Raw genomic sequence first — 25,161 nt, forward strand, 5'->3', positions numbered from 1 at the left:
TGAAATAGTTAAGGAGGGTAATTTATGATCCTGCCCAGTAGTGCTGCTAAACTTAAGGTTCTATCAATGGTTTAAACTGTACACTGTTTTCCTAGTGTTTATAACTTACTTGTAAAAATTTGATCTACCCAAAGTCTGGCATGAAAGCAGATTTATATATATCAAATATTTTACACAGAAATCATTTTGTTCTATTAAGCTATTTTTTCCAATCAAAGTATATTAGACTGCTTTCATGGCCATTTTTTTTTTAAATAAAGAGAAATCAAATATGACCTAGTGAATAGCCCATAGTGCTCTGGTTGTTCTCAAGAACTGAAACCAAAAATTAAAATTCTGGAGGTAATGAACTGAGTGAAACATCTAAAAAAAAAAAAAAGCAGCAAAGTACTTGGCACAAACACTTCTTAGACAGTAAACATTTTAAGGCAGGGGACATCTCATTCTATTTTGTGAAGGGCTATGTACACTCACAGCACTATCTGAATGACCATGTGTTTTTACTCTGCGGACCTGAACTAGCTCCTTAACCCAGAAAGAACGGAGGGTTTTTTATAATATATAGAATGTCTAAAAGCTTCTCGGTCATTAGAACAGTTACGTAACAAAGTTCTGAAATCCTGCAACATAACCCTCTCAACAAAAATAATACTTTATAATTCTTTTGTGCTCACATCTCTCCTCTATGGCTGTGAGACCTGAACACTATACACATGGCATGTCAAACAGCTAAAGGCCTTCCATATGCGCTCTCTGTGTGCAATTATGAGGATCTGCTGGCAGGACAAAATTACCAACCTGAAGGTTCTCCAAAAGTCAAATGCCATAAGCATCAAGGCCATGAGGATATAAGCCCAAATACGCTGGCTTGGACACATCATTAGGATGCCTGAATATCGACTCCCCAGAAAAATTTTCTATGGAGAATTGGCACAAGGACCACCGGAATCAAGGCCGCCCCAGAAAGTGCTCAAGGACAGCATCAAAAACAGCACACACTGTGGTGCAATAAAACCGAATGATCTTGAGAAGGCTTCCTTAAATAGATCAGCATGACAACACACAACACTCAACTTTTCAAGCCTTTGAAGAGGACAGAAATAATTGATTGTTAGCTGCAAGGGAAAAGCGTCGTACTACTGCTATAGCTACCAAGGCGCTCACCAATGACGTTGTCTGCCCGATCTGCTCACAAGCATGCGCGTCACACTTTGGGTTTCAGAGTCACTCCAGAATCCACAAAAAGAGAGAGCATGAAAACGTCATCGTCGAACCAACAGACTACGCACACACAGTATCTAAAATACACATTTACACAACAGACTATAAAGGTTCCTATAGCCTAGAAGCGAGTCATTCCCCCTCCCCTTTTCTTAACTAGAAAACTGAATACTCCCTCACAGGCACACAGCCATACCTATATACCCAAAAGGATTAAATCAAAAGGTGATGCTCCCGCTCTAACTCACGGCTGTGGTTTAGCATTATAGAGGTAAGGTTACTTACACTATCACCAGAGGAGCTATGATGCTTACAGGCAAAGCATGTCAGTGAATGATAAGGAGCTCACTTCAGTCCTCCATCACCTTTGGATTTGCTGGCTTTTGTTAGCTTGTATAAAATAAACTTTACAGCGTCATGAATAACGTGCCCGTTTCTGTGCATTGTATATTGGAGACACTGTCTCCTTGTAATTTTCCACACACACGGCTTAAGTCAATAGGTGTTTTGTGCACAATGACTGCAGCATGAGACTAGTACAATTACTTTTTGCAGTTAGTGCAAAAGTTTTAAGGACGCTCCAAAAAAGGGCCCAATCCTGCTCTAAATAGCAAAATTCTCCTACTGCACTGGGAACAGCATCGGGCCCAAACGCGTCCTACATTTGTCCAAACTTAAGTACTGTATGGGGGACGATGCATGTAAAAATTAATTATATGCACTAAGCCCCAGACATCAGCATTGACTTCCAACTCTATGCCTAGCTCAATGCCTCCAAGCATTTTAACGGTGCTTTCGTTTCATAAAAAAATATTTACAGAATAGTTTTGTTTCATTTTCGGTAAGCATGTCAAGATTTTGGCTACTGCATTCCTAAGGAGTCTTCAAGGATTTAGAATTAAACCTTTTAAAGTTTTAAACTAATTCAGTGTGTGTGTGTTTATTTTATATATATAAATATGATCAGATGCAAAGGGGGAGGGGTCACACAATTGGCTAGATAACTTGGCTCAGTTCTGAATTTAAATCTATTGCAAATTATTTAAGGGGAAAATATAATAAAGGCAAAGAATGGGTTACATAAAAATGCCGCACAGAAAAGAACTTTCAAAACTGTTTCACAATCTTGTGAAAACCACTGATGGGTGTGTTTGAATGGTGCAGACACTTGTAAATAACACAAGCCCCCATAATTGCTTTGCTTACTCAACTAAAATTACTTCCCCCTCCCCCCCATGCCTGCTCCACTTTCCCCTTGTTGGTTCGGTTTCTTGTGGGTGCCTGAGTAATACTAGAGGCATTTCCAGTTTTAAAGGCATTTGCTGAGTTTAAGAAATTCTCCCCATCTTCCCTCCCCTTTCCTACTCTGGTTAACTTCTCTGTGGAGTCCGCTACATTCAGCAAGGAGTCTTTATGATATGGCATCTCAGACTCAGCAAGTAACAACTTCACTTTCATTCTCCATTCATTAGGTTGTCCACCTTCTCAAAACTAAGGATGGTCAAACTGTTTACAATACAAGGCTGCAAGTCAAAACCTGTTCTCATGTGCCCTTAAACAGTATAAAAGTACCAATTTTCCTGCAAGTGTTTGTATGACTAAAAATGGGCAAGCAATCCTCTGGATCATAATTATAAGGGTTCATATGTGTACACAGTAGGGAACTAAGACCAGTCTTATAGAAATCTCTGTGCAGACTGTGGAACTCCGTCCACAGAATGACTTTGCTCTAAGCCAAAGTTCATTATAACCAGCGTTGTAATATGCATGTTCTGATGCACTGAAAACAACGATGCAATAGAATGAAAATTTTGAATTAAGTGATGTTTCAATGAAGCCAAGTTCAGGTCCCATCATTTTCCTTTCCCAGAAAAAACAAACTTGAGACAAAAAGCTTCCAAAACTGGCATGATGAAACACCCACTAACATTTCATGCCGTGCTCAGGCATAGGAATAGGACATAAAGAAATGTCAGGTTTATAACCCCCGTTTCCTAAAGGTATTTTAAACCCCCGTTTTTCTAAAGGCAAACCAATTGTGTATATACTAGGAATGGACTGTCTAAAACACACAAACGGGCTTCCAACCAGTCAGTCTCCGTCTCTCAATGGAATAGTCATTTCACCTGCTTTTAGAATCCCTAACCTTGAAACCATATCCAAGGTTTTCGCTGCAATTAGCTCCATTTTCAGGCTTTGTATTCTGCTCTAGCATTAATAAAAACACAACACCCCAACAAAATACACACTCCACTTCCACCACCATCGGTGAACAAACAGGCACAAATTTCACAATGGCTGAGGTCATTCCCTTTTAGCAGTTAGAGTTTGTGGGAGAGCATTGTTAGTGGCTTTAACTTAGGTTTCTGCAATCACAGTTATGCTTATTTATGCATTTAGAGCATATGATCTAATACACTTAGGTTTAACTACTTTACTCTTTTGACATTCTTTCCAAATTATAAAAGGATTCCTGGGGTTTTCACTCCTTTGGTAAAGAAACAAAATTGCTGTCGAATAACTTCTTAAAAATACAGGGAGAGTACTTTTTGAAAATAATTCAGGTGAAACCCATAGACATACATACTCAGATATAGAAATATGGTTCTCATGAGTCCCCCTTCCCCACCAACCTGAATGAATCCTTCATATTTCTAGAAAAGAAAGTAGTACAATAATCTGTGATTAAGAAACTATTGTATACACTCAAAATAATCAGTGACTTTTTAGAAAGAGATACATTCAGACTTTCACTTTTTCTGAAACACAACAGCCCTTATATGGTAAATTTTCTCATCTTCAAGGTGCTTTCCAAATTATGGGCCCAATTCTGAAAGTCCTCAAACAGAGAAAACTCCCAGTGAAGTCAGTGAAAATATTGCCGTAACAAAGACAGCAGGATTTGGACTTATTATTCAATGTTCTCTGTAGCGTCTACAGTCACTTTATAATATAGTTCCTTCTGTAACAATTAAAATATATCATAGCTCAGTTTGGTCCTGATCCTGTCTCACTGCAGTCAAAAGCAAAACTCCCATTGATTTCAGTGGTATAAAATTAGGCCATTTGACCCCAATACAACAAAAATAATTCTTTCAGACAACCCAGGTTCTCTTTGTAGCATTAGGGCCCTTATTCATTTAATTTTAAAAAAACATCCTACATAAATGTAATTGTCATAGTTTTACTTTTACGCCTACTAATTAAAATCTTCATTGCCCAGAGTCACTTTTGAGGTGTGGGCTTTTTGTTATGAAAAATAAAAAAGACAATGAATCAGTCTGTAGGTTGTAAAGTAATATTAATTAGTCTCTCAGTTACAGTCCTCTATTTGTCCTTGCAGAAGAAGAAACATAGAATCGAACGCTTTTTAAAATTCAAACAAACAAACAAACAAAAAAGCATAAAACATTCCCCTTTCCTTTGAGATAAAAAAAAAATTAGAGCTTGGGTGGTGAGGGAATTAAGTGACTATTTAAGTGAGAACTGGAAAACTGGGATTCCAAGGAGTTCCTTTGAACGCTATGTGTATCTTACTGTGTGTGTGTGTGGCTGTGCATTTGTTTTGACTGGCACGTTCATAAACAAATCACAGTATTTTTCTAAATGTTTTAAGAGATTGCCTTTTCAATTTTGATCCTGCAAGTCACTTAACCATGTTTATAATGTACCTGACTATTCTGAATATTTCAATCTGGCACACAAGTTCGAGCATGCTTCCAACCCAGAACAAGTATGCCCACCAAGCCCCAAATAACCTTCATAACAAGACAAAAAGGAGACCACTTCTGCTACTGTCTTGTGGGTCCTAAAGTTCCTCTTTTTTGTTAAAAACAAAAACAAAAAACCAGCTGTTAGGTGAAAATTAATTAAACAGGTTCACAGACTACACAATGTGTGGTGTACAAAACTTTTGTTCTTAGACATCTCAAGCTTATGGTCCTACATCTTCACATTTCTGTAAGATACTATGAATTAGTGTTAAGCTCTATATCGTGGGTGACATAACCAGGTGTTACCTGCCTCACCCAAACCTACTACTTTTTCTGTTATTTTTTGGTTCTCCGTTTTTTTTAACCCACCTTTCCTAACGATTCTCTGATTAGATGAATCATCCATAAAATAAAAATCTAGTTTAACATGCTTCACATTTAACTTTACTAGAACTCTGAAGCAGACTTATGGCTTTCTGCAGAGCCTCTGTACATGAATGGAAGAGAAACTTGCTAAATATATTGCATTCAAATAGTGCATGGTGATAAAATGGGATGGAAGAGACCATTGAAGATGTCATCTGTATTTCACAGCTAACAAAAAAAAAAAAATGTCTTATGATCTCTGGCATTCCACACATGCTATTAAACAGAAATTATTCCTCTGTGCTAACAAACCATATACTGTACAGTATGACTCAGTAACATAGTAGCATATAAACAAGTTTATTTAACGACTCTCAGTACTAGGAGTTAAGCAGTTACACATTAGATAATTTAGATGCAAAGGGTGATAATCCTGTCGGTGTTTTTCCCCTTTAATTGATACAGCATTAAGCCGAGTATTTTTAAATAAGGCATAAAGATACATAACTAAAGCCAGAGTATAATACAGTTGATGAATCAGAGGTCTGATTATTTAAAATGAAAGAAGATGCAGTATGTGTGGCAGCAGATAGACTCCTCTGCCATAATATTTTAGCTCTGATTCTTCTCTCACTCTGCTTTTACATCAGTGTAATTTCAGTAGAATTACTCCTGAATTTACAACAGCCTATCAGAGAGGAGAATCAGACCTTTCTTATTAACCTTAGGTCTAATCAGCACAAAATAAATTATTTTGCAACCAGATGAAGGAAAATTTCCCTTTTTCTTTTCACAAACCACAGCGCCATCAGGTCCTCTGACAAGCGGCAGCCGCTCTGTGCCCCGAGTGACACACTCTTGTCGCCAAGCTGCAGTTATTTGCCACCTAACTGAGGGGTTTATCCTCACCTGATTAAAACAGGGTGTTTGTTAAACACCATTACACAAGTTAAAACAATGTGTCATCATCTTTATTTATAGATCTTAACTGCATTAAGTTGCCATCACCAATTGTTTTCTGATTGGACCTTTCAGCCAATAACTGTAACAAACAAAAAGCATCTAATAAGGATGGTCTTTCTGTCATTATGGAGGAGGAGGAGAAAAGGGGATTTTTTTTGTTAACTGTTCAGGGTTTGCTTAGCTCTAAATCCTATTCTTACTAGGGTGAGCAGTATGGGAAGAGATTTGTTGGACTTGCTCAATCACTACTTTTTTAAAAACACATTTTAAGTCAAAACGCTGAATAGAGATTCTGCAACTAATTTGTTTATGGTCTCATATGCTAGTTTCACAGTTCTAGTTTCAGATACGCTGTATATTTAGCACATGTTCCTTGCTATTATTTTTTTCCCCTGTCTTTGTTGTAGTGAAATTTAATGAGAGGTACCAGATTAACAACCCTAGAGACTGTCATCCTACATTTACCCACAAAATATAGGCAATGGCAGTACAAGTTTTCCCTACACAGCCTACCTGACCCGCAGGGAACATTTATTTTTGATTGTCATATTTGAAAACAAGATTCTTTGATTAGGTCGTACACACTATGAACAGAATTTGAATTTGCAACTTAATTTAACCATTTGACCTTAACAGTAAATCCACTCAGGCAAAATTAATTACAAACTATTTTCCAGGTATTTTTGAAAACATCTTTTTATTTTCACTTAACTTTTAAGTGTTTTTTCACTGCACAAAAAATCCTAACAGTCATTTCAACATATTAAGTATAACAACCTGCGAATTTACTGCAGAAGGAGTTTACTGCAAAGATTAATTAGTCTTCAATGCTGTTCTAGTTGGTTACTCCAGCTGAAGACACCTTAAAAACATCTGGCTATTGCAAAGTTTGGCAGAGAGGAAACTAATTTCACTGAAGAGAATTATAACCAATTTCAGATTAACTGTTGTACTACTGCATGACAAATAGCTGAAAAGGCAGCAGAAAATTATGGAAATCTGTTTAATAGATCTCTGTTGAAAGTGCGTTTGTCTATAAATACATACACAGATCCTACACAAAGGCACATACTTCATTTTTATGCACAAGTAGTCCCATTGACGATAGTGGGACTACTCAAGCTTAAAGTTAAGAAAGTCCATCAGTGTTTGCAGGAATGATACCTATATTAAGCTATTTAATCTTTAGCAAAAACTAAAGCGTCCATCACTTATCTAAGCACAACGCAATAGCACTGAGCATGCCCTAAATGACAATATTCCCAATGTCCCTCGTTTCCAGTGTGCATGTCTGAGTTTAACATGTCTGTATAATAGTAATGTGTCTGCACACGTATTGTAGCTTTGTATAGATTCTTAGAGTCCCTCTCCAAACACAACTAACGTTTTATTCCTCCGAAATGAAGCTCTTATAATGAAATTTAAAATGGCAAAGGTTGTGAGATATTTTAAACAGTAGCACATTTAGACAATTTCAACCAAATTATGATACAATTAGCAAGTCACGGGGATCAAGTCTCATTGCAATATTTTAAAACAAAATGGTGGTGAGGGGGAATACAAACAAATGATAAAGTTTAATGGAGAGATATATTACCTGCTGTTAATTCAAATAAATTTGATGTCACGTGATTTTTCCTTAACAATTTGATTTTAATTAATTTTACGACTCAACATGGAATCATGAAGTACACATTTGGTAGTATTTTTTAACTATTTTGTTGTTTGGAGAGAGATTAGTTTGTTTAAAAAAAACAATTATCAGCATTATTGGCTTTAATATGCCACTTCAAGTGAATTTTAATTATGAATTTTAAAAGATTATATTGGAACATATGCAAGGCTATAAATACTTATAACTTTGTAGGACAACCATAATGAAGTCTCTCATATTCATGTTTACAATATTAGAAGACCAGTCATGCCATTGGTTTTTAAGCAGAAATAGAAATGACTAGAGTGGTCTTTAAAAACTGATGGTGCAAGATAGCCTGTCCTATGTTTTTAAATCTAAAAGCAGCTTGAAAGGAGCTAAGATGTTAGTTTTGAAATAAACAAACAGGTTAAATATCTGCCATCTTCTTGGGATCAGCATGAAGGAATGTTCCAATATACATGAATTACAATGTCACATGAAAATAGAAGCACTCAATGTATTTGGAAACTATGAATAACAATCCTCCATGAAAAGCGTGCCAGAGGAGGAAAATTCTCAGTAAACCAGCAAATTCTATAAGGAAGTCTAAACAATAAACCATTCCTGCCAGTTACATTAGGAGCGTTAAGGGATGTGCATGCCTGATACTAAACTGAACAAAACGGTTGTTAATAAATTGGATGTAGACTAATAAACGTTTGATTAACCATGTGTATTTTAACAATTAAAATTTCATCCAAGAGGAACGTATCATTAAATTAATAGATTAAGTTTGAAATAAGGCAGTTGTATACCTGAAATAATTTCCTTTAGAGGCATTCTCTGACTCAAACATTAAAAACATTAAATAAACTTTGAGTGTTACCTTTAGTGTGATTTATATACTTAATTTTTTCCCCTATGTTCACTGTGAACAAAGATTTTGTATTAACTAATTTTAAATCTATATTTAAGTTACTCAAACAGTTGTGGTTTGTAAATAATCTTGTTTTAAAATAGTTAAATGACTTGCAGAGTTTCTTAAAACTACATCAATTAACTAATTTAATTGATTCTATAAAACTTTAAAATCTTATGCTCCAGTCAAACTATTACGTAACATGAATATTACGACTACACTTAAAAAGACATTGCAGAATTGATGACAGTGTTTTCGCAAGGCAGTTTTCTGACATTTTTTAAGGTTACTTTTTTTTGGCACTAAGGTATTCACTTCATCAAACCTAAGCCAACATTTTACATCTTCAGATTTCATGGTGAGATTTCATTTTTCAATTACTTTATTTAAATATTCTTGTCTCTGTTCAGCCTGCTTCTTAGCAAGAGTGAAGTGTCTCAGAAAGAAGTTATTTCAGATTTAAGGCTCCCTAACTATGGTATTTACAGCAATACGAACACAAGGCAATTTATTAGTACCCTGCTTTAAATGTATGCCAATGAAACCAAAATTAGAATGCAATTAATTTATAGGATACAAAATGGCCAAGTGGAAATATAAATAGAAGTCCTCAAGTCTTAACCATTATTATGAACAAATAACTTGTACTTTAGAGTGGAAATGAAAAATGTATCAAATTGCTCTTTAGTGAAGGAAAAATCTAATTTTTGTATATTACTAAATTTTGTATATTACTATCTGTCCACACACACACACACTTTTCCCACATGGTTCAAAGCTATTACCATCTAGGGTAAATCATGCCACCATCGACTTATAGCAAATAACAATTACTCCATGTGTTAACAGAAAACTGAGAAAGCAGAATCAATAGTCACCTACCCAGAATGGCATGAGGCTTAAAATTAATTCAATAATCCGCTCTCCTGCTTCAACCCCCACGAGCTAACTAGTGTCACTACAGAAGATGTTACCCACAAAGAACTCCCTCCTACTCTTATCAACATTGTTTAAACCCCCTACTCAGGTTAGTAAATGCACCCTCCTTGCCTTTTGCAAATTGCTCCAGAAACAATACTAAAGGGGGGGGCGGCGGACTAAAAAAAAACACAGCATAATTTAAACGCTAACGAGTTTGATTTTTTTTTAAAACCGCTTAATCGGTGTAAAATGACAGAGATTCTCCTCCTAGCCCCCACTCTCCACTCCACACACTGTGCACCTCGCTGGGGTGGGCAAGGGGAGAGAGAAATATTGGAGAGACCCAGGCACGCTGCGGTAAAGTCTCTGAGTTTAGAAAGTGGGGGAAAGAGTTTTTTCAAGTTCTGCTTCTGCTAGGAAAAAAAACGTGCGTGTGTCATTACAAAGCGGCCAAGTGAGTGACAGTTTCCTCTTCCTTCCCTGCGATGGGGCAGGTGGAGGGGCACTTGGTCTGGGGGGATGCACTAGCCCGCCCCCCCGAAGACCAAGAAACAGAAGGCAGCAGCATAGGGAGGACAGGAGCCGGGTATTTCATCTCAGCGCCCAAACCCTGTGCAAAGGGCTGCACGTTTCCTTTCAACTTGGAGCTCTTCGGAAGCAGCCCGGCTGAAATCCCCACTCCCCAGACAAGGGCGTGGGGACCGGTGCCTAAAGCATCCCTCGCTTCTCCCCGCCCCTCGCAGGCAAGGACCAGTGTCCAAAGCACCCCCAGGCGCCCCTCTGCGTCCCCACCGGGCCAGTGCCCCGAGCGCACTGGCGGGGAAGGGAAAGGGGAAGGGGTCGCACTCACCACCGGCTGCGGAAGGTGCTCGCCCCGGGGCTCTCAGCTGCCCGTCCCCGCACCGCCCGCCAGGGGAGAGAGGCTGGGGCAGCTGCTGCGCGCCTGGGAACTCCAGAGCCGGTGTAAGAGCAGGAGCTGCCGGGCTTCCCAATGTGCCCTCCAAACTCCTGACACAGCCCCAGTGAGCATGTGCGGAGTGTGTGTGCACATGCCCGCTGGGAACGTGAAGCCTCTGCCCTTACCTTGTCCCTTGCCAGGAGTCCGATCGCGAGCCCGGAGCACGGGGCTGCTGGGGAGCTGGACGGGCAGGTGTTGGGCAGCGGGGTTACAGGGCTGTTAGGGAATGGCAGAATTCCGGTCTGCCTCTGCAGTGCTGGAGCAAGGAGGAGGGGGGGATCCCTAGAGTGAAGTAAACGTTGGAGCCAGGCTTCATAAAGCAGCCCCCTCCCCCCAAAAATCATGAGATGGGCTTGAAAAATCACCGGAGTTTAAAAAAAACCCAAAACAATAATTTGGGATTTATTTTAATTTGCCTTCTAGCTCTGAGCTTGCAGGGCGCACTTGGGTTACACATTCAAGCTTTTCTCCTCAAACATGAGGGCTAGAAAGTTGAGGGAGAGAATTCTGAGATGGTCACAGAATCACTTGTCTCCAGAAGCTGAGGTCATAGGTAAAACATCAGATATTGCGAAATCTCACCATAAAATCACCATGGTGCCTTCTCTTCAAGATTTCAAACAGTGAGATGCATGGGGGTTGTTCCAAGTACTTTACAATCCAAGTACATTGTGCAAATAAATCTGCTACTAGGTATAATATGTTTCACTCTCAGTTGTCTTTCAGATTACTCTGAATTCCTCTTTTATTTGTTACCCTCTTTGATTTTTCTTTTATTTGTGCTAGCAGTTGTTTAGCCTATTTTCCCCTTCTTCTGAATTTATAATGCTTCTTTTGCTGTTATCAAATCTGCCTCCTATTATAAAATGTTAATTGTTTCACTGAAGAAGTACCTTTATAAAATGTGAAGGAATTTATAACAAAAGCCAATAAATGTTTTCAATCATTTTGTAAGGTGTAATAGAATAGTATGCTTTTGTCTGTATTAAGATAAATATGTAGCTATAAAATGGTATAAGTATACATTCAAATATAAAATGTAAAAAGAAATTGATGCTGTAACTGATGTAAAGGGGGATGTTGGTTTCCACTCCAGTAAAACAATTGTTTTGTGGCAGTTTCCTTTTATACACATTGCTTCACAGACTGGTGACTTAGAGTGCTAGGGTCGGATCGTGCAAACACTTACGTGAGTAAGGTGACTAACCTGTGTTGTCCCGTTGAGATCACTGATGCACAGGGAGCAGAGCTTTTCACAAACCAGGCCGTGCATGTGCCGCTCCAAGCAGCCTCCTCAGATTTTGCAGTTCCTCTACCAGAAGACCCATCACATACACACAGACTAGCTTGATACACAAGCCACACATATACAAATAAAAACACTCAGACATGTCTCATATATACATAAAAAGACACATGAGATGCAGAGATGCATTCTGACCCTCTCAGTATATACACCTTACTGAATCATGCATATCTCCCCACTCCTCCTCCAACCATATATGTACAAGTGCATACTCTCTACATCCACTTCTTTCACATCCACGCTACGTTCTCACCCATACAATCTATCCACACTCATCATGGATTTAACTCAAACTTTTGACAATGGAACAAAAACATCATTGCAACTAGACAGCTGGTTTTACTATCAAAATCCCTTGAATCAGCCTGACTGCAAAGTATTCTGACATTTCAAAGGAAATCTCGAGTCCAGCATCAGCTTGGAGCTGGAAAATTTCCTAATATGAACTGCCTTCTATAGCCCCCCAAAACCAAAACTCAGTTGTTACTCTCCCTCCTCTCCATAAGTTCACAGCACTAACCCACCACAGGTTTGCTGCAGTTCTGAATTTGTGTCACTCTCACACGTTAAATTAGCCTAAATCACTAGCCTGGACTACCCCTTCTCTGATTCTCTTCACCTAAACTACTGACCCAGTGACTGATCCACAGCCTATCCATAAGTAACCATGTCCTTCAGGAATAGTCACTGCAGCTCTCCCTCCTTCCTCCAATAAACTGATTACCTGCTTGGTAAGGAGTCCTGCTAACAGGGCAAATACGTAATAGTACTTTAAAAAGTTTTACATACAAAATGCACTTAGGCCTTGATTTAACAAAGTATGTTAGCAGCTGCCCAGCTTTATGCATGTGAGCAGTCGTATTGACCTCAGTAGGATTACTCATGTACTTACAGCTAGACACGTGCTTAAGTTATTATTCTTATTTGTATTAGTGCCTAGGACACCCAGTCATGACCCAATAGTCTGTTGTGCTAGGTGCTGTACAAATGCAGAACAAAAAGACAGTCTCTGCCCCCCAAAGAATTACAGGCAAAGTAATTATGAATTGGGGCCTGAAGCACTTATTATGAGCTGATGGATAAACATATTTATATCTTTTAGCATGTTTATTATTTATCTGAAGTACTTTAGTAATATGTTTAGTAGAGCAGTTTAAAAAGAGGGGGGAATTCACTTTCATTTTTAGTTTCATAATTCAAAATATTTTGACCAGTTCTGATATATAGCACCTTATACCACTTTTCATCTGAAGACCTTAAAGCATTTAGAATGTCGGAAAAGTTTTATTATTTCCATTTTATGGCTGGAGAATCTGAGGCAGAGAGAGGTAAATCCATTTGCGATGGGTTACAGAACAAATCAGGATTAGAAATTGGGATTTCCTAACTCCTAGCCCTGTGCTCATTCCAATAGAGCGTGCTGTCTCTGTTGATTAAATAACAAATGGAAGTTGTGCATACATATATGAATTAATAACAGTTCAGAATCTATATTTCCAATTACTAGATAGGTGTTTTATGTACTTATAGCTGAGACAGTTGAAAGGGGGCGGGAAGTACTGTACAGGCCATCTGGCTAATGCTCCCAGAAGGATGCTTTCCTTTAAAGGCATACAATTTTCTCCTCAGACACCTGGGAGAGAGAGAGTTGTCTACTTCACCATCACATGGGAAAAGGATCAAGACCATGAGAGTCTAGGCACAAGTGAACCTGTTCTCTACGGCTCATGCATAAATGTAACAGTGAAATGGACACCATTTAGTTGTTCATAGATTTTATTATTTACTAGATTTGTTATTCAAAATGGATTAACGTTCTGGCTAACTGTGGGAAATGTGAAACTGTACCTGCTGCTTTATTTCACTGTTATAGTTGTGTCCAACCCTGCAAAATTGCTGGAAACCAATTTAGTTTATTGGTTTCTTACGCATCTCCAAGAGGGTGGTGGCATTCAATTCAGAACTGGTCCTGTCTCTTCTAGGAACTGAAAAGATAAAAATATTACCCAAAATGCAACTGGACAAATGCTGTATATTCACTAGAGCTGGGCAGGATCCTGAATTTCTATCCCATGGGAAATTTTGCATTTCTGAAAAACAGTTCCAAATTGGAACAAAAAGTCAGAAGTGCTAAATTTCCCATGGAACAGCAACATTTGAACAAATCTGTTCCAGAAAACTTGAAAGGGAATTTTTTTAACATTTTCTGCTGGCTTCCTGGCTACCCAGTGAGGTCCCTGGCTGCATTGCTGTCAAGCTAGTCATACATCCAGGGGCACTGGGCAGTTCACTCAGCTGCCAGTCAAGCAGCCCAGGGAGCTAGCCAGCTGGGGAGCTGACTGCCCATGGAGCCTGAGGTGCCCCAGTTCTACGGCAACCTGTCATGTGGACTACTCGAGAGCTGGAAGCCCCAGACCCACTGCACCCTCCTACTCAGGCTGCTGGAGAGCTGGAGCAGGAATTTTCAGTTTCGTACAAACTGTGTTTTTTCTGTCACAAAATTATTCCAAGGAAAAATTCCCAACCAGCTCTAGTATTCACCCTAACAGGCAAGAAACAAACACTGTTACATTAGGCCAAACAAGTGTTTCCCCAATATAGCAAACCAGGCAACAAAGGAGAAACACTTAACTTAAACTTAACTTAGCAGCACCTTTAGCGTTAGCTATTATGACCTTAAACCAACTTCTGATACATACCTAGAAAGCGAGAAAGTCAGATTGATTCGAGTGGGGTTAAGGAAAGATTTGATGGGATACTGATCCAGTATTGCCAACCCTAAGCATCCAAAAATTATGCACAAAGCTGCAAACAATTATGAGATTGACTTAGAAATCGTGATATATTATAAATAATAAGTTTAGGGCCCTTTTTATTTGTCTTCTATTATTTGAGTCTTTAGGGTGCAGAGTTTTTCAAACTTTCCTCTGCAACGATGAAGGCCAATAACTTCCTCCCCCCCCACCCGCCAAAATGAAAGCTGAGATTCTTGGATAAAAATATGACCCTAAGAGCTAGGTCTATAAGAAAAACTCCAAATGTATGAGACTTTGTATAAAAGAGTTGGTGGCAGTATGGTCTCATAACAGATGATCCTCTGGACTGCAGTGAAATTTCCCTTCCCAGAACTAATGTATGCTTTCTTATTTTTAAATATGTCGTGAATTATTATTATTCATTATATAACACCATTAATTTACATCTGCTTAAAAAAAAGAGGAGAGGAACCAGGCCTCAAAGCGCTTACAATCTATACAAGACCAAAGTTATCCTAATCCTTACCTTTTATACAGATAAACATAGTTTAAAAACAAAAATTTCCAGATACTAGGGTTTAGTCCTGCAGGGGACTGAGTACATTGGCCCTGATCCAAAAAGCAGTTTAAGCACATCCTTAACTTTAAGCACCCAAGTAGTCTCAAATTGACCTCAGTACAGCAAAACACCTAAGTACCTACATGATTATCCTATAAGACTATTCAGTTGCTCAAAGTTAAGCACGAGCTAAGTGCTTTGCTGAATCAGTGACAGCATGCTCACTCAGTCCTCAGTAGCTAAGCACATGCTTTAACAAAGACCCCTATTCTAGCATCTCTCATTTATCATCAGAACTGGAGGCATCTATTTATTATATTTTTTGTATTTGTATTTATTTATAGCAAAGAAAAATCAGGTCATAATATTAAACAAATTCTTAGTTGTTTTTTTAGTACTTGTGAGGGACCAATATTTGTTGCTTTGCCTTCCACTGCTTTCAAATTCAGAACATTTGTAACTGATAAACAAAGTGCATGTTAGCAATTAAAGCTCAAAATTAGGTAGGCAGTAAAAAGTAATCTGAGAGGAGGACCATAGCTACTGATATTATTGAAGCTGTTCTTAAAACATATGGTTTCCAATCTTTAACACAATGCACAAAAATAAAACCCTGCACCCTATGAGTGCCTGATCTTTTCATTGCAAAATGAACAAATATGCCTGGTTGGTTTTTAGTTTTACATCTCTTTCCTCTTTCTGTTTTTAAAAATAGAATTATGCCATTTTACTTTAGCTAAGGATCTGCCCCGTTGGTATCAAGCGGAGATTGGCTTTGTTAATTAATTTGCACTGCTGAATTGACTAGAAAAAAATGAGTTTTTATGTTTGTTTTTTAATAAAATAAAATTACAGATTTGCTTGAAATTTTCCACTGTCTCACAAAACAGGAAATGCCTCTTTTTTGCAATGGAAAAGTTGCTTTCACTGTAAAGATGGTGAAATTTCACAGAAAGAACATGTGTGGAAAAAGTTGTGATTTATTCCAGGATGGAATATTACCATACTTTACTGTGAAAAACCATGTTTGCTAGTAGGAATAACAAGATTTCACCTGTGGCTAGATTTGCCTAAACAATGGCTTTGCAAGTGGAAATTTTTAAGGTAGAAACTGAATCTCATAAACTTTTGATACAAATATTTAAAACAAATATGGGTCAATTTATCATTTTTGCCCACAGCCTTTTTATTAGATATTTAGTATAACACTGCACAAACACACAGTAACAGGACACAGAAATCTTCTGTTGTCCTAACTTATTAGCAGGTGTTGGAACATTACATGCAAATACTGACTGATTTCTGCTGACTCACTCTGACAGGTGCAGGTCACTAACCCTTCACAGGATATAAAGGAGATGGGAGCCTCTCTCTAGGTAGAGAAAACTAGGATCTGAAATAGGGAGAGTGTCTGTCTGGAAAGCTGAAGGATTGCTTACCTTGGGGAGAAGTCTTGGGTTGAGATTTGTTATTTTATTTCAGTTATCAGTAGCTAATTACCCCAGGAAGTGTTTGATAGCTAGCCCTTTTTTTGTGTGCAAATGTTTGTTTTGTATTAGAGTGGTGTTGGGCCTCATCCAGTTTGCATAAGCAGTTAGTAACTATCTAGAATTTGTAATGTTATTATCTTTAAATATGTTGGAGAATCTGTTTTCCTCAATGTTATTTGCCTCACTTTGGCTTATTTCAAGAAATCTTAGCTGGCTTTGTACACTGAACTGTTGCTTTAGCTAACTTCCTTCTAAGTTACATTACACTTGATGGAGAAACTAGGGACCAACTCAGTTGTACTTTCAATGTAATTTAACTGCAGCATAGAAACAGGCTTTCAAACCTTTCACCAGCTGATTTATGAGCAGAACTAAAGCTTGCTTAGTACAACATTTTCACAGTAAGAGTTACATTCCCACAAAAAGGAACACTGTCAGGTACAATGACCATGAGTCAATCCTGCCAGACTAACTGTTCCATTCAGATGTTTTAGGGCAAATCTGGCAGCCCTAAAACTCATCAGAAATATTCTAAGTTTGGGGTTAGAATTACACAAATATTCAAAAGCACGTTCTTTTACTGCACATTTGAAAGCGTAGTGAGAATTCTCTATGGTGGAAACAAGAATAAAGGCATTTTGGAATTCTCAAAAGTTTAACTAGTTTGTCATTTTTTTTCTCTAAATCTTAATTGGCTCATTTAACCTATTTTAGATAAATGATGGAAGGACAGACTGTTTATTGAAGAGTTGCAAAACACCCATTGGGAATACCTTCAAAATGCGTAACTCTTATTAAAGAATGCAAGTGACTCCAAGCTGCAAAGATCCATAAAGCAATCTAATCAATTTAGAGGAAAGAGCACATGGACATAGATTTCAGGTGGAAAGCACCAGTACCTTTAGTCTACTCAGCTTTTCCAGCCTGTAGCAATACAGTAGCTGACAGACTGTTTTGATAAAGCTGGGAGATCATTTGCAGGGACTTCTGTCTAGACCACACCTCCACATTAAGGATGAGAGTAGCTCATATCCTCATGGTACATCACCAACGGCTGTATTTAACCTTCAGATGACTCTTTGGTCACCCCCATGGGGTGTAAAGCAAAACTGTAAATCAATGAGATTTATAGTTTGGGAGCTATGCGCTGCAGAGGATTTTCTAAGATCTGTTTCTCCACGATAACTTAAAAAAATTACTTTTCTGACTAAATGTTTCCTTTTCATTTGGTGCTCAAGTAGACAATTTATCCAAATGCCCCCTGATATTCCTAAAAAAATGCAGCTTTTCATGTTTGTTTTTATTTTTTAAATCCTATTTTCAACTTTCACTAATTACTGCTTAATAATGTAATGAGTGACCAAACAGGAGACCAGGCTTTGCGTATTTCTTCAATGGAGGGAAAGAAAAAGCAAACGTCAGCTCTATACAATACAGTTCAGTCCTGACCCAAGAGTTTCACTCATCTACTATGTTATCAGGAGAATAACTTTGGAATCTCTTCTCTTTGAGAGCCGCAATTGCAGGAGGCACTGTGATAAGATCCCTAGTTGGCTTAGGGCTATTTAAGTACTTTTACTGGCTTGGAATTGGGATCCTTGTAAATATATGAAATATATATTTGTGTACAGTATGCCATCTAAAGAATAATTGTATACATATGGCCTGTAAACTCAGTTTAGACTATTATAATATTTTGCACTTTACATCTTCAAAGTGCTGTACAAATATTAATTAATGGATCCTCAGAACACCTCTATAAGGCTTTTATTATCCCCATTGAACAGATGGAGAAATGAAGGCAGAGAGGTGAAGTGACTTGTCCACTGGCCCCAGCTGACTCTCATATAATGTTTGTTCTTGTTTGTCTTTATTTCTTCAAGTAGATTATAAAACAATATTATCTGGAGATGGATGGATACAGCCCCTCTAGGTTCTTCCATTAATCTACCTAGTGTTTTGTGCTAGAGATGAGTGAACAAGTCTGAATAAAATAAGAGCAAACCCAAAATTTAGGCTTAAGGTCAGTTTTTCAGAACAGGTGACTGTATAATTGCACACCTAGTTCTGGTATGCAGACCCAATAATCAAATATGCAAACAGCCAATGCGGGTCTTATGCACATAACAAAATCACCATATGTTTACATGTGCAATTGTGCACTTGGCATGTTTGAAATCTGATCATCAGCATTTTACTGTGGCTCAAAAGAGTTTGGTTAACATTTTTTCTTATTATCAAGAGTCTCTGCTAATTCCTGGCTTGGATCAGAACAGGAAGTGCCAAAATACAATTCTAAATTATTCTCATGACAGTTCTGTATATCCAGCCTGACTAGGACCTTGAATACTAGAAATCCCACAAGGAAAAAACTGTTCCTGCAAAATTTTTAACTCAATATATTCAGCGAAGTAATTCTGAGACGTACCAAATGACACCAATATTTGAATATTTCTCCAAATCAGACAGAGGCCCTGATTTTGCAGACACTTGAGGTCGATGAGGTTACTCACCCAAATTATACATGTGCTTACGTGTTTGCTGGGCCCAGGGTCCACACAGCACACTTTTTGTGCAGTGCCCACCTAACTCTGTTTTTTCGGTAGTGTATTCACAATTCCAGCTTCTTTTTCTGCCCTTGGGAGTGTATGGAAAATGTTACCCAGGTAGCTTATTTAACAGCTCAAACTGGGAGGTCAGCAATTGATTCTTCAGTCAGATTTCATGAGCCACTTTTTAAATATTTCAAATGTTGCTGATTATAATGTAAATTTGCAGTGGTCCAGTATGCATTGCCCATACGTATAGATCTGAAATATTGAGTACATTACAAACAGCAGGTTACACTTCAAAACAGTTGGTTCACAGTGTTCAAGACCATTCATCATTTTTATTATTCTAAAGGACTGGAAGGGCTTAGAAACTTTCCTAGGAAGCAGTATGGATTCTGAACAGCTGCACTACAATTCCTACTCACATTAGATTGCGGATAGAGCATTGATTTGCAGTAAATGTTCTCGGCAGCCAGGAAGTACTGAAACTGGCAAACCTTCTCTCACAAGATTTTCACTTCTGAAATAAAAAAACATGCTGGTTATTCTGATTTAGATAATCACTGTGGGCCTCATTCACCACTGCATCACACCATAAAACTGGAATATCGCAGGGGTATAGTTAATAGGGATCAGACACTATCAGGGTCATTGCAGAGGGCAGGCTTGCTATTTATGTAAGAGTTTCTGTGGCTGCATAAATGGGCATTGTGTAAGAGGAGCAAACTTTTTGTATGTTATCTCTATAGATATACACTAAACAATGCAATATTTAGGAAAATAGCCAATTGAACATACATACACACGCAAATCTAGATTTTCAGAATAACATAATAAAATTGCAAAAATGCACATGTTAGCAGACATAAGTATCACAGCTGCATGCACAGTTATGCTAATTCCACATGCAAATGATGCATGTATCTTTACATATGTAGTTCTGAAAACAATTTTAACATTGTATATCCAGAAGGATTACAGAGCACTTTACCAAAGGTGCATATGCCTCAACATGATATTCAAACTCTACACAAATCACTGATGAAACTCAGCACCCTCTGCTCACAACACTATTCAACAGTTTAGGAAAAAGTAGCGAACAGAGTTAATTGGAAATTTTCAAAAAAAAAAATTCTCATGGGAAAATATACTTTCCTTTTAAATTATATCCACAGGGAAATGTCAATTTCAATTAAATTTTCCAATATACTGATCAGAAATTTCTAACTGAAAAATTTCATTTTGAGTCAATATTTTCTACTGGAAAAGGGGGAAAATAAGAACTTATTTTCAAGTTGGGAATAATCTACTTTTAACACTGTTTTTACTGAAAACTTTCTTTAGATGGGAAAAAAAAGTGTTTTTTTTCCAATACTTTCTCACACACTTTTTACCATCATTACTTTTTTATTTTAGGGGTGTGAGGGGAGAAAGTAAGGGAAGAGAAGAAGGAAAAAAAACCCCAAATTCCTAATGCAAAAATTAAAAACCAAAATGTTTCACTTACCAAAAACTGAAATGACATTTAAATTGAAGTGAAATGAAACATCAACATTTTGAAACAAACCAACAACAAAATATCATTTTTGAAATGTCTTTTGAAGTGAAATGAAATGACAATTTTTGTTTCAAGTTTCTAGATAAAAATTCCTATGGAAAACCTAATGAATTTTTGGTCAAAAATTTTTGAAAAATTGTTTTCCATGAGAAAAATTTAGGTTTTCCAGCTAGCTCTACTAATGAAGTAGAAGGTTTTATCCAACTGAAGTAGGAAGAGAAATTTAGGCCAGCTTAATGTAAATTACTCTAGTTGGAAAAATTGAGACATTTTTGGTATTTGACATTTTCAGTTCTGTAAAAATCCCTGTGTGGCAAATGTATGAAGAAAGGTAAATTAAATTGAGCATTTACTCATAGATTTTAAGGTAATTTGTCAAATATACACTATAAAGGATCAGATTCCTAAATCAATGAGGCTAAATTCAGTATTGACAAGTGTTGTGATTTAATTGTGAGGGTCTCAATATTTGATGTTATTCCTATAGCTCCAGCACTTGGAGTCAGGTTATTTCATGGAAAATCTCAGCTTTTATTTAAAAAAAAAAAAAGGTAAAGTAAGTTTCTAGCTCTCATAGCTGCAGAGAAAAGCTTGAAAAGGTTAATCCTATAGGCTCAAAAATCAGAAGGCCAAAAAAGCTAATTCAAATTTTATTATGTTTAAAAATCACATGATTTTTAAGCAAATCTCATTATTTTGGGATGCCTGAATTATCCTGATTTTATACTTGTGGTTAGCAAAACTGTAAATGGAATTCAAGACAACAAGCCTGTGTATCTTATGTGTGAAGACACTTACATGTTTCTCTTCTGTATATGTCCTTGTTGTTTGTATTATGATTGCACCTAGAGGTACTAGCTGAGATCAGGGCGGCATAGTTACAGTTGCTGTTCAAACACATAGTAAAAAATAGTTCCTGCCAGTCTAAAATACACACAAGACAGACAAAACACTGGAGGGGGGACAGTGGCATTAACTCTTGCCTTGTAAGATCTCAGGAAATTATGCAGAGGATATGAGAGTTCCATGGCCTTTGGATGTGTTTTTTAAGACTTCAATTCTTCTGGATTGTACAGAAAAACAATTCCCTGCAAAATGCCAATTAGAAAATAAACTCACGTCTTGACAGTTTTCCACTGAGGCATGTATAACCTCCAAAGTTGCTGTTCTTCCATAGCTTTTGGGATGAACTTTACTTTCATCACAGAGGGCTTTCTCCTTTGTTTTTTAAAGGCGTTCTCTGCCAAGCAAAGTAAGTGTTTTTCTCAAGTGCAGTTTTCTGAAGGTACTGAGGCATGTTGAATACAGAAAGTAATTTGTTACCTCGGGCTGTATGTGTCTTGTACTAAAAATTACAAGATGGGAATCTGTGGCTGTGATGAGAGTATACTTTGGAAAGGCTGTGCAGTGAGAGAAGAACAGGTTGTGGCTAATCTCATTCATTCATTGCAGATAAGAGAGGCACTACCCTTTTTTATTTTCTTGGCAGGATCAAATCCTATCTATCTATCAACAGGAACAATTGTTTCTAAGTCAAGAGTGCTCTGATTAAAAATGATACGGTTGGAAAGGCTGAGGAAAAACGCATAAGAAAAAGGCCCTCATGTGTGAGCTTCTAAGGAGAGACTGTCTGTTCAGCACACAGGCCAGTCAAAATATGCTTTCTGGCAGAGACATTAATAAATAGACCAGCTTCAATAGATGGAGATTTAAGGGTAAGAGACTGTAATGTTGTTCTAAAATTCTTTTGGGCTGGAGCTTAAATCCAATTTTAATGAGGTCATAGAAAATAAATTAATGTTCTACTATCTTCCAAACAATATCTTCTTTGTTAAGCACGAAGATTGGAAAGATTTTTTTTCTTGCTGTGTGCTTAAAACTGTGTAAGAGCCACCTCCTCTTCTCTCATTTCCTGAGTACAATGCCACGTGATATCCCTCACTTGACTACATAAATATATTCATCCAGCATCTACAAGTACTATGTACAATTGACGAGTCTCCACCTTTCTGCTTTCCTTTGTATCAGATGTCAAGAGTTAAATGAAGGGACCAATTTCTTGGAGAAAATACAGAACTGCTGAGTGACAACAAAATGAGCATAATGGAATCTATAGTGGAATAGTCTCCAGTGGAAGTGGTGGAAACCTCATCATTCTAAAAAGTTAGCATTCTTGCCAACTCCCATGATTTTACTGGGAGTCTTACAATATTAAGTGTTTTTCTTAAAGCTTCAGCTCCTGGATTCCAGTGATTATGTGGGGATTTCAGTTTATACAATATAAAAAAAAATTAAATTGTTTTTTTTAAAAGAAGTCTTTTAGCCCTCATGGTTGTGGAAAAGAGCTTTGAAACATGAATCCTCAAGACAATAAGACTAATAAAAAGGACCCACAATTAATTATTTTTAAAATCCAATGATTTTTTAATCCTTAAATTTAATCCTTAATAGTGAGACAACCCACTAGACAAAACACTGTCAGGAGCATCTCTGGACTATATGGGATGTAGATAGACTGGATAACTCGATAAGTCCTTTGCAGTTCTTATGTCTATGATCCTCTGAACATGTGTAGGTGTACGGTGTGCAGCCTCTCAGTCTACACAGTCTTTTGTGTGCAAGTCAGGAAGTGCAAGCTGTATGCAGTACCTGCACAAAACTGTTTGTGTAAGCCCTGGCCTATGACCTGAGGGTATGTCTTGGATTCAGATCTATGACCATGGTGTGAATGTCCACTTAGATTTAACCACTTAGATTGAGTCCAGTTCTTCAAGTCCACAGTAACTATGAAAGCACTGCTCATCAAAAGACGGGTTTGTTTAGCATAAGTGGGCCTAGCAACCGAAGACAGCTGTTTACACATACTGTCAAACTCTTGTCATGAGGAGGATTAACAACACATTCAAACCTAACGCTAGTCATGTTTTGTCCAGAACAGAGAGAGAGTATAGAGAATGGTTGAGACGATTAGTGCAAAAGAAGAAAACTATGGGGTAGATGTTGTCTGGTGCCTCACACTTTCAGGAGGATTTCATTATGTGCAGACAGGTGGTATTTTACTACAAATCCTAATGTTCATCTGGATTCCAAAAGGAAGTGGGTATGAGGAGAAGGTGGATATTGGAGTGAGTTGTCAGATGAAAGCTGTGGTGTAGTAATGGTATATTACATTAGCCACAATAGATGATGTTCCGCAAAAACATGATCACACTGTTTATCACCTCTGGATAAATTTCAGGGTGCTTCATTGCTATAGACAGGCCTGGCACATTTGCTGTTGATGATTTTTCATTAGCTGCAGCCGTACAGACTTAGTGTAACTCTTTTACTACATGGAAATTTCAAAAGATATCAGACGTGATTAGAGTTAGTTTTAACAGCTCTTCTTCAAGCAAATTCAACTAATAGTAGCATGGAAACCACGTCTCTGGCAGCTGCAACTGTAGTTGCCAACTTTGGTTGGCCATATTCCTGGAGTTTCATCAGATGACATAATCTCTAATGCCTGGAGACTCCAGGACAATCCTGGAGGGTTGGCAACCCAACCTGCAACCAGTTGGGACAGGGGGCAAGTGGTCAGTGTGTCACTGATTGCCTGCTAGCTGTGCGAAGCAGAGTGTGTATTAAACTCAAGGTGGACGATGCACCATTCCAGAGCATTTTGTGCAAATTAGAATGCACTTACAAGTAGCTCTGTAAAATTTCATCTTCCAAAGGTCTGAGCTAATCCTGCTGGGATACGAATCTGAGATTCCAGGGAACATTTCAAACCTGATGCTTAGCTCACTAAACCACTATATGCAGTGCCTGCACTAAATAGCCACGGAGTGTTCTTTATATGTACACACAATTTAATATCTTTGCCAAACATTTTCACCTCCCTCCCTCCCCTGACCCATCACCTGCTGGTGCCTGCAGCTTACAAATTTGAGAGTTTTCTTTATGAGCTGCACATAAAATCCACACCTCTGGTCATGCATGAGAAACTGCGGAGAGAGCCTGATTCAGCCCTGAAAGCATTCAATTTTTTATGGGCAAGACCTTTATGGTGGTGTGTTTTTTCAGAAATATGCAGAGTATGTAATGCCTGACCCTCATAACCACTCACAGGTACTAAATGACACACTTCTGGCAGGGAACCCAACTGACTAATTATCCACGCAAATTACTTATCCACTGACTTCAAAAGAAAACCAGCTAAATGACCCCAGTTGTCAGCAGAAAATTAAGAAATGCATAGGAG

The 25,161-nt window shown here is 37.9% G+C and overlaps 1 protein-coding gene across 3 annotated transcripts in view; it reads right to left on the minus strand.

Moving 5' to 3' along the window:
- EYA2 (EYA transcriptional coactivator and phosphatase 2) overlaps positions 1-10,762 on the minus strand; it is a 153,113-nt gene extending 142,351 nt beyond the window's left edge. For all 3 annotated transcript variants that reach the window (XM_034787160.1, XM_034787158.1, XM_034787162.1), the window contains exon 1: positions 10,590-10,762. The gene's annotated coding sequence lies outside the window, so the exon portion shown is untranslated. The remainder of the gene's footprint in view (positions 1-10,589) is intronic.
- Between the last annotated feature and the right edge of the window lie 14,399 nt (positions 10,763-25,161).

Source organism: Trachemys scripta, chromosome 12, assembly GCF_013100865.1.
Source record: "Trachemys scripta elegans isolate TJP31775 chromosome 12, CAS_Tse_1.0, whole genome shotgun sequence".
Lineage (NCBI taxonomy): Eukaryota > Metazoa > Chordata > Testudines > Emydidae > Trachemys > Trachemys scripta.